This window comes from Pteropus medius, unplaced genomic scaffold (genome assembly GCF_902729225.1).
Source record: "Pteropus medius unplaced genomic scaffold, Ma_sr-lr_union100, whole genome shotgun sequence".
Classification (NCBI taxonomy): domain Eukaryota; kingdom Metazoa; phylum Chordata; class Mammalia; order Chiroptera; family Pteropodidae; genus Pteropus; species Pteropus medius.
In genome coordinates this window covers 14,699,962-14,708,909 of record NW_024354503.1, presented here as the reverse complement: position 1 = coordinate 14,708,909, position 8,948 = coordinate 14,699,962, and positions in this window count along the sequence as shown.

Sequence of the window (8,948 nt, the reverse complement as noted above, 5' to 3'; positions counted from 1 at the left end):
ACACTGGAACCATCTCAGCTCACCCTGAGTCTCTGTGGGTATGGGCCCCCCAAACCTTGCTTTTCAGACAGGAAAACCTCAATAAGGGCTTGTGGCTGACCCAATCGTTAAATGAGAAGGAGCCCGCTCTGAACCCAGGTCTCCAGACACTCAACTCTGGTGCATTTAGACCTCATCTCTTGGCAGTGGGACAAAAGCAGAGAAAGAGTTCCATGGGGCCCCGGACAGAGAAGTCAGGGACACAGGCTGCAGAGAATGGGCCCCACCGGGGAGAGGAAGCGAGAGAGGGACAAGGTAAGAAGGAGCTGGCCACTCAGGGAGTTAACTTTGATGGAGAGGGATAGTTTGGGCCACAGGGAATGTCATTAACTCCAGCAAGAAGGCCACTGAGGAAAGACGGAGAAGTGAGGCCTCAACCAAGAGAAGAGAAGGTATAGGTGAGGGGGCACTGGGACTGTTCAAAGCCTCTACACGAGTCACTCCATTCATTAATCTAATTATGTTAACAACCGCATGAGAGCCATAATATAATTCCCATTTGACAGATGAGAAAGCTGAAGTCTAGAAAGTCTCTAGAACTTGCCGAAGTCCACACAGCTGGCAATGGACAGAGCAGTGAACAGCCTGCCCTGGCACTCAGCCCTGGAGGAGGTCCCAGGTCACTCCCCCAGGGCTGAAGAGAGGTGGAAACGAGCCGCCCTCTTCAACCTTCCACCCTCCCCGTAAGCTGCTGACTGCAGAACTCAGCTAAGAATCCAAGTCTCAGCTCCCTAACCCCCACCAGCCCTCACTTCCCATGCTGTCTGACCCTGTGCCAGGAGCTGTTCAATCTCCTCAGCCTCCAGGGAGCCTTCTGACAATCCCACCCCATCGCCTCTGCCGGACACCCAGAGCAGTCCTTGCATCTGCCAGGGTGCAGGGCACTGGGTCACTTGCATGGCTCCTTGCAGGGCTGCGTGATGCAGGGGTTAGCATGGGCTCCAGACTCACACAGCTCTGGCTTTGAAACCTGTCTCCCAGCTGTGCATCACGGGGCCATCTTTGCCTCAGTTTCCTCATCTGTAAAGTGGGACTAATAATAGCACCTACTTCAAAAGACAGTAAAAAATTAAAGAGGTACTGCAGGTGAAGGATTCGCCCGGAGAGGGGTAAAATGAGGCTGGAAAGTTGTGCACCTTCACCCACGTCATAGGGCATTCTAGTGGCAGTGGCAGAACTTTAGAACTGAGAGATGAGGAATGAGGCCCACGTTAGAGGTCGTCCCATACCAGGTGTCTGGATGCCTGGTTCAGTGTTCCTGTCCCTTGGCCATGAAATTCCAGGGTCCCCATGGTTGTGAGTGCTCAGAGCCAGGCCCCGGGAAGGCTGGACAAGGACAGCTTCTCAGGCCAAGCTTTCTCTCACCTGCCCTTTCAGCCCCCACACTCCCTCAGAGACTGTCTCCACCTGACCCCGGTGGTCTGTCTCAGGTGCGGAACTGTTTGCAACAGGAGCCTATTGTCTGCTGGCCTGAGTGCACCTGTAGTGCCTTGTCCCAGCCTGGTGAGTCAGCTCTTGGCAGGCCACGGGGCAACCACCCCACATCATCATAAACCTGAAAGAGAACCTTTCTTTTCACTTTTCTCCTCCTTCCTCCCTTGCTCTCCATGAAGTGGTCATCTCTGCAGGGCAGCAGCGAACAGCATTTTCTGCCAGGATTTCTTGAGTCTCCTTGGCCAGGAGACAGGGTGGGGCCTCAGAAACAAAGAGAATGCAGCCTAGGGCTGGCCAAAGCCCCTGATCTGCTTTACGGCTGCCAGTGCCCCCAAACTCCCTGCTTCCAGTGGCGGTACTGAAGCCAGGGCAAGCACAGCAGTACCTTACTTATCCAGAGTTCACATACTTTACAACCTCTATCGTCTAGACCGAGATCTGAGATCAAAAGTTTTCTGAGTAGACTAAAGATGTTCCTGACAATTTTCTGACAAGAGTCTGACAATTAAACTTTAGAGCTTCATGCATTGATTTTTTTCCCTTACCTGAATCGGAGCCTATCTACTCTTACCTTACACACTATCCTAGCATGCTTGGTTATCTCATTTACATATGTATCAGAGGAATAAAACCAGAATGGGGAAAAGACCATTAAGGATATTCTTGTTAACAGCGAAAGATATCAGGTGATAAAAATATAAACCAAAAAAGTAAACCCAAGAACTAAAAAACTAAAGCAATCTCGAGTCATTCGGGGCAGGGGCAAAGAAAATGACATACCCCAGTTCCTAGGGGCATCACTATGTTTCAATTACAGTAGGGGATATTCTTAATGGGGACCCTGTGTATTCGGTGGAAAACTGGATTATGGTCATTCGCTGTTTAAGAAGATTTGAGACTATGTGATACATTTTTTTACAAGGAATTTCAAAGAACATGATTTCATACTTCTTCATGTTTTTGACATTTAAAGAATTAAGTAAATGAGAGTTAATAATGGCAGACTAAGTGATTTAGGCCAATGCCCCCTCTGAGGACAACTAGAACAGCTGGAGAAAATATTTTAAAAATCTGCTCAAAGGCCTCAAGGAGCTAAGAAGATAGTGAAGCATTTCTGGGTCGTGACTAAGACCTAGAGAAGAAAGGATGGCATTTGGGGCCATTTTTTTTTCCCCCTGAGGGTGTTTGCCCATTCAGGAGGGGTCTGCTAAGAGTCCAAGAAACAGAGCACTTCTTTCGTTCTGCCTTGTGGGACTAAAAGGACATGAGTTGAATTTCTGGATTTATTAAGGGATGAGACTTAGTGGGCCATGTCACATGAATATCTTCATAACACAGAACAAAGGACAGGACATCCAATAGGAAAAATGAGCAAAAAAATATGAATAGACATGTCACAAAAAGGGAAGTGCAATGGCCAAGTATATGAACAGACATGCAAATTCACTAGTCATTAGAGAGATGCCTACTTCAAACAACAGTATAGAGAGGTATACTGTGACATGGCCCACACAGGCTTGTGAGATCCTCCTGGGGGTGATACACACTTCAATTGGATAAAATCTATAATATCTCATTGTCCAGAAGAGATCATCAATCTATTGGAATTTTCTCAATAATAGAAGCTTAACTCTTTTATCTCTGTGGAAGTTTCAAAATTCGACTACAAAATTTTCAACATTCTTCCCATTGAGAGGTAGTGAGTTTCCTCCCCTCAAATCTGGGCTGGCCTTAGTCAGTCATTTTGTGCCCAGGAGAATTCAGTAGAAGTGATCTTATGACTTCTGAGGCTAGGTCAGAGACAGCCCTGCAGAGAAGGCCTAGCTCTTTTGGGACACTCACCCTGGAGGAAGCCAACTCCCATGTAAGATATCTAACTACCCCAAGAATGCCGTGCATACGTGCTCTGGTCAACAACACTTGTCAGGCTCCCAGCCAATGACTAGCACCAACTGGCTCCATGTAAGAGAGCTATCTTGATGTCCAGTCCTAGATGACATCTGACAGCAACTGTATGAGAGACCCCAAGTGAGAACTGCCCAACCGAGCCCTTTCTGAATTCCTGACCCACAAAATCAAATTCCTGAAAACAAAATTGTTTATATCACTGAGTTCTGATAATTCGTTATGCAGCAAGAGCAACTTCAACAATCTACTGGAACATAGCAAGCATCGTTACTTTAAACCTTTGCTGATAACTCCAATACATGTAGCCTTTAAGGGTCTGTTTTTATTGTCTATTGTTTCCAATGTTTTAAAAATTATGTTATCGGACTCTTCATGTTGTGGATAGTTTCAATCATGTGTTGGACATTTTATGTACAGACTTGTTTGTAGAAATAATCCAAGGCCCAGGATGATGATACGTTCCTTCGGAGACGATTCACATTTGTGTGTCTGCCAGATGTTTGGGTCACTAATAATACAGAATCACCAACTTTAATTTTAAGGACTGAGTGATTGGAAACTGAGCCGTCTACTTCTGGTTTACCCTTAACTCCTAGAATACAGACCTTTGGGGTGCTTCCTCAAAGAGAGAGGGTTCACTTTCTTTTGCTTCATAGATGTCACGAATTTTTTTTTACAAATTGAAGACCCTCCACCAGCAAAAAGATTATGAATTTTTTTATTATGATGCTCGTTTTATTTCGGGGATCCGGAACCGAACCCACAATATCTCCAAGGTACGCCTGTACTAGTTTATCTTCTCACTGCAGGACACAAGAGTCTCTCCTCCCCACATTGGGTATAATCCGCCATTCTAATTTGGACATTCAGTTGGGTGCTGGTGGAGGGTCTTCAATTTGTAAAAAAAAATTTGTGACATCTATGAAGCAAAAGAAAGTGAAGCGCAATAAATATGGTATACCTGTACATCGATTCTGAGAGCAGCAATCTGGCTTTATTTAGTGAAACTAGGTAAGCATGCACCCTGCATCCCAGAATCCCATAAACAGGTATATCATTTGAAAAAAATGATTATACAGTGTGGAAAGAGGACATATACAGGGTATTCATGACAACAAAATTTAGGGTAGTAGGGAGCTGGAGGCAACCTAATGTCCATCCATGGGGGAATGGATACGTAAGATGTGGCAGCTCTCTACCAAGTGGCAGATAGGAGCAAGCCAAGTGTATATATGAAGATGCACAGATCTTAGCAGCACTGTTGAATGAAAAAAAAAAGTAAGAAACAGAGGAGAGTTACAGTGTAACATCATTTATATAAATTATAAAACATGCAGAACACAACACCATGAAGTACACAAAGAAGATGCACATTTCAAGACCTATATAAGCATATAGAATGAGGGTCTGAAGCAAGGGGTTGGAGATGGTGAGGAATGGGAGTGGAGATCGGGGTGAAGGAGAAAAATTAAAGAAAAAGTAACATTGAAGGGGGCTTTGAACAGGCCAATGATGGTAGTAGACGTACAATTGGTTCAATCGTCTTCATCTGTGGTAAAAATAAATCAGTAAAACAGATTTCTAGACTTCAACTACAGAAATTCAGCTTAAATAGACCTGGGGTGAGGCCAACAATGTGGGTTCCAGTGGTTCTGTTAATGACCTCTGCAACATCCTAGATAGATGTAATCAGTGACCACTTGAATACATCCAGTGACACAGAGCTCATTCCTATACTAATTATTAGGAAGTACTCCTTATTATATTGTATTGTTAAATTATATAATATAATGTTATGATTATTATTGTATTATATTATTATATAATTCAGTTCTAATGATTAGAAGGGTCTTCCTGAGGCTAAAATTCATCTTCCTATATCTTCCAAACTATTGATCCAAGTTCTATGCTTCGGAGCAAATAAAATAATCGAGTTGCTCCTGCTTCCACATGCCAATCCTTCAATAACCTTTCATCTCTTCAGCATCTCTGTGTCTGTCAAGTTTCCCGCCTTCACTCCACCTCCACTCTGGCCAAGTTGTCCCCTCAGGTCTGATCAAGCTACCAGTGTTTCTCCTCAAACACGGCTCCCTCACAGAGGCCCCACACTCTGGGTATGGCCTGATCAGCTCAGAGTATAGCAGGACATACATCTCCTTCAGCCAGGATCCTACGCTCCTATTAATATAATCTCGGATTACAGTTGCTATTTAAAAAAAAGAAAGAAGCAATTCTCAGTGCTTTTATGGTCAGTTAAACTTCCAGATATTTTTCAATAGAATTGCTATAAGGCCTGATCCATCCATTCCCCCCTGCACACACATATACACTCACATACACAAACACACACACACATACACACATATATATGGAACAAAATAAAAGCGCAAGAGATACACAGTGTAAATCAAGACCCTAGCCACACATTTGGTTTCTTATGTATTCTCTGGAGATGATCTATACATACACATATATATATACCCATCCGTGATTGCACAAAGAGAAGAATCGTCCACTCCGTCAGTGTATACTGTTACATACCTTGCTTTTCTACGTAACCATTTGTCTTTGAGAACTTTCCTCATCAGTATGTAACTCCTTGCCTCATTCTTTGTATCAGCCCTTAGCCTTCCATTGTGTGGATCTACCTAAGGTATTTATTTAACCCATCTCCTACTAGCGGACATTTAGGTTGTTTCCAGTCCTTTGCAGCATTCCATGCTGCCGGGACGACCTTTGCACATAAACCCTTTCATATATGAACCAGCATCTCTGTAAGATCAATACCCGTATGCCTTTGGACTTGGATTTTGTTTCCATCTTGGAGCTGGACTTTGTCATTTCTGCCTACTGCTGATCTCTCTAGTTTGCCCATTGTTGCAGGCACTGGCAGGCAGATTTGAATTCTCTTTGTGCTGCCGAGTTTGTTCCTCTCAGCTGCAGGTCATCTGCAAGCAGGGGGAGGCAGCCTCTCAGGCCTCCATTCAAGCCATTGATAAAAATGTCCTGGTTGATGGGGCCCAGGACAAGGGCCCTGGGGTAAGTCCTAGAGAATTCCAGGTGTCCATTCATCAGCTGTCACCATGGGCAAGTCCCCACTGTTGTCATGGGAACCAGCTTCACTAGAGTATCCCAACGGGCTCTGTCACCTCCTAGTAGAAATTCAGCACTCCCATCTCCAGCAGCCCAGCATTCTCTTGAGAAAGACGCCTGAGGCTGGTTAACGTGTGGTTCACTCCAAGTAAATCCATCTTGAGGGTCTGGGGAGGAAATCCTTGGCCTTTGTGGTCAACAGAGCTGGGATCCTGATTTGCCTGTTTCTAGTTATGTGGCTCTGGGCAAATTACTTAACCTCCAGCAGCCTCAGTTTCCTCACTTCCAAAATGTTGGAAATAAAACCCACCCCTCCATGTTGTGAGGATATATGAAATTACCTGTCTACAGTGGGGTTCTACTGCTATCTGCCTGTCTGTCTGTCTGTCTGTTGGTCAGTCTGTCTTCCTTATCTATGAATTCACATGCTAAATAAATCGATTCCCAAATATTCACTGAGGATTGACTTCAAGTTCAGAAGTCTGTCGTTTCTCAACTAGGCTCTTCTCACTTTTAAACATGAGCACATGATCAGCCCCTCTCTGGTGTTCTGCCCTCCCTCCATAGCTGAGTCGGTGCTCATGACCAGGAGGTCTTTCAGCTTCAGAGATGAAACTCTCTCCAGTCCCAGACTTAAGCCCCATGAATGTGGCCAGTTCCATCTCAACATCTCCTGTCTTTGCTAGGACTGACTCACTCTTCTCTGCTTTTGGTTTGTCCCCCTTGCAGAGAGAGAGAGCTGGGCCTATTTCTTGCTCCAACAGGGCTAACCGAAAAAATACCATCAGAGATCTTTATCCCTGAGATATGAGCTCATCTTGCCTCAGCATCCTCACTCTCCGCAGGCTGAGCCATGCGCTGATATTTGGCCAGGTTTGATCATTTTACCAGGTTTTGAATAGAGACTTTGAAAATGGAGTTCGTTCAGTACCCTCTCCACCCCCCGTACCACATGAGGTGCGCCCTCCTCTCTCCACCCGGGCCTGGTTGTGATGGTTTGGGAAGGGCTCCACTTCCCGGCCTCGATCTCTCAATGTCTTTCAAAATATAAAGCCATGGGATCCTTCCTTTCCTGGAGTCCAGGATTCCCACTTCCTTGGGTTCACTGGTGAACAAATGTTTACAATGACAAGGCCACTGTCATTTCCAGTGGTGCTCACATGAGCGAGGACCCATTCACTTCAGCCAAATTTGTTCAACAGTCAAGTTTCACGGGCACACTGTGGGCCAGATTCTGTGCTAGGCTCTGGGAACGCAGCGGAATACAACCCAGCTCCTGCCCTGGAGGAGACAGATGAAGACCTTGCCACCCCTGGATGCCATAATGGGTTGTAACTCAGGCGGCTGCATGTACCAAGGCGGTGGGCCTGGCTGCTTCTGCAGGCTTTCTCTTTGCCAGTTTCACAATCTCTATCAGGAGTGAATCCTCCCATCCTGCCAACTCTGGGTTCTGAGACACATAGAACCTTGGTCTGATGGGACAGCCTGAGCATGTGTCCCCAAAGGCATCACTTTTATCCTCAAACATTTCAAAGGGAGATCAACAGGAGGCAGGAACACATAAGCAGAGCCAAGACACAAACCCGGGTCTGTGGGATTCATAGCCCAAGTTCTTTCTATTGTTTCATAAGCACCCCTCACCCACCCACCTTGCCTTACTCCCCACCCCTCACGCACTTCCGTCCGGCTGTTCTCAGGAAAGGAGGGAGTTTTCCTGCATCTTGTCCTCTCACCTCCCCTAAGCCAGGAAAACAGGGAGGCAGAGTCGCTGGCCCAGAGAGGGCAGCTGAAGCTGGAATGAGCAAGGCTCGGAGCGAACAGGACCTCATTGTCAGCATCTTCTGCCAGAGCGGGATGTATGGGCTCTAGAAGGCTCTCAGGTTCTTCCTTTGTACAAGTGGGTCCCCAGTTCTGTTTTCCACAGGCAGAAGACCCGTTCTCAGCCTGGATGGGGCAGCCTCTGCTGACAACGCCTCTCTCTAGTGGGCCAGCCTAGGTAAGGTGGCCATGGCAGACTAGAGAAACGCAGCACGCTCTGGGGGTGCCAAGCCCTGACAGCCTTCTTCACTTTCCCGGCAGGGCAGGCAAGGGTGGCAGGGGCCCCTCTCAGTCTCAGTAGCCCCAGCTCTCCCATCTCATTCATATCTGTCCTTTTCAACTCCCAGACTCCGACTCTCCTCTAAAGGGTGGTGCTGGAGCGTGACATACTTAGCTCCAATCTCACAGGAGATGGGCACGCCTTGGGCTGGACCTATCTGCTCGGCTGCTCCAGGGCAGCAGCTGAAGGAGGTAGTTCTGGGCCAGGGCCCGGCAGGCCTTTTACCCCATCTATAGAGGGCATCTGGAAGTGCTCCCTAGACAATCCCTTGACCTCTCAGAGGCTCAGTCCCCTCAACTGGGGCATGGAAGCCTGCGGAGTTAAATGAGCTGATGGCGTGTTTAGGATAGAGTCAAGCACGTGGTCAAGTGCTTCG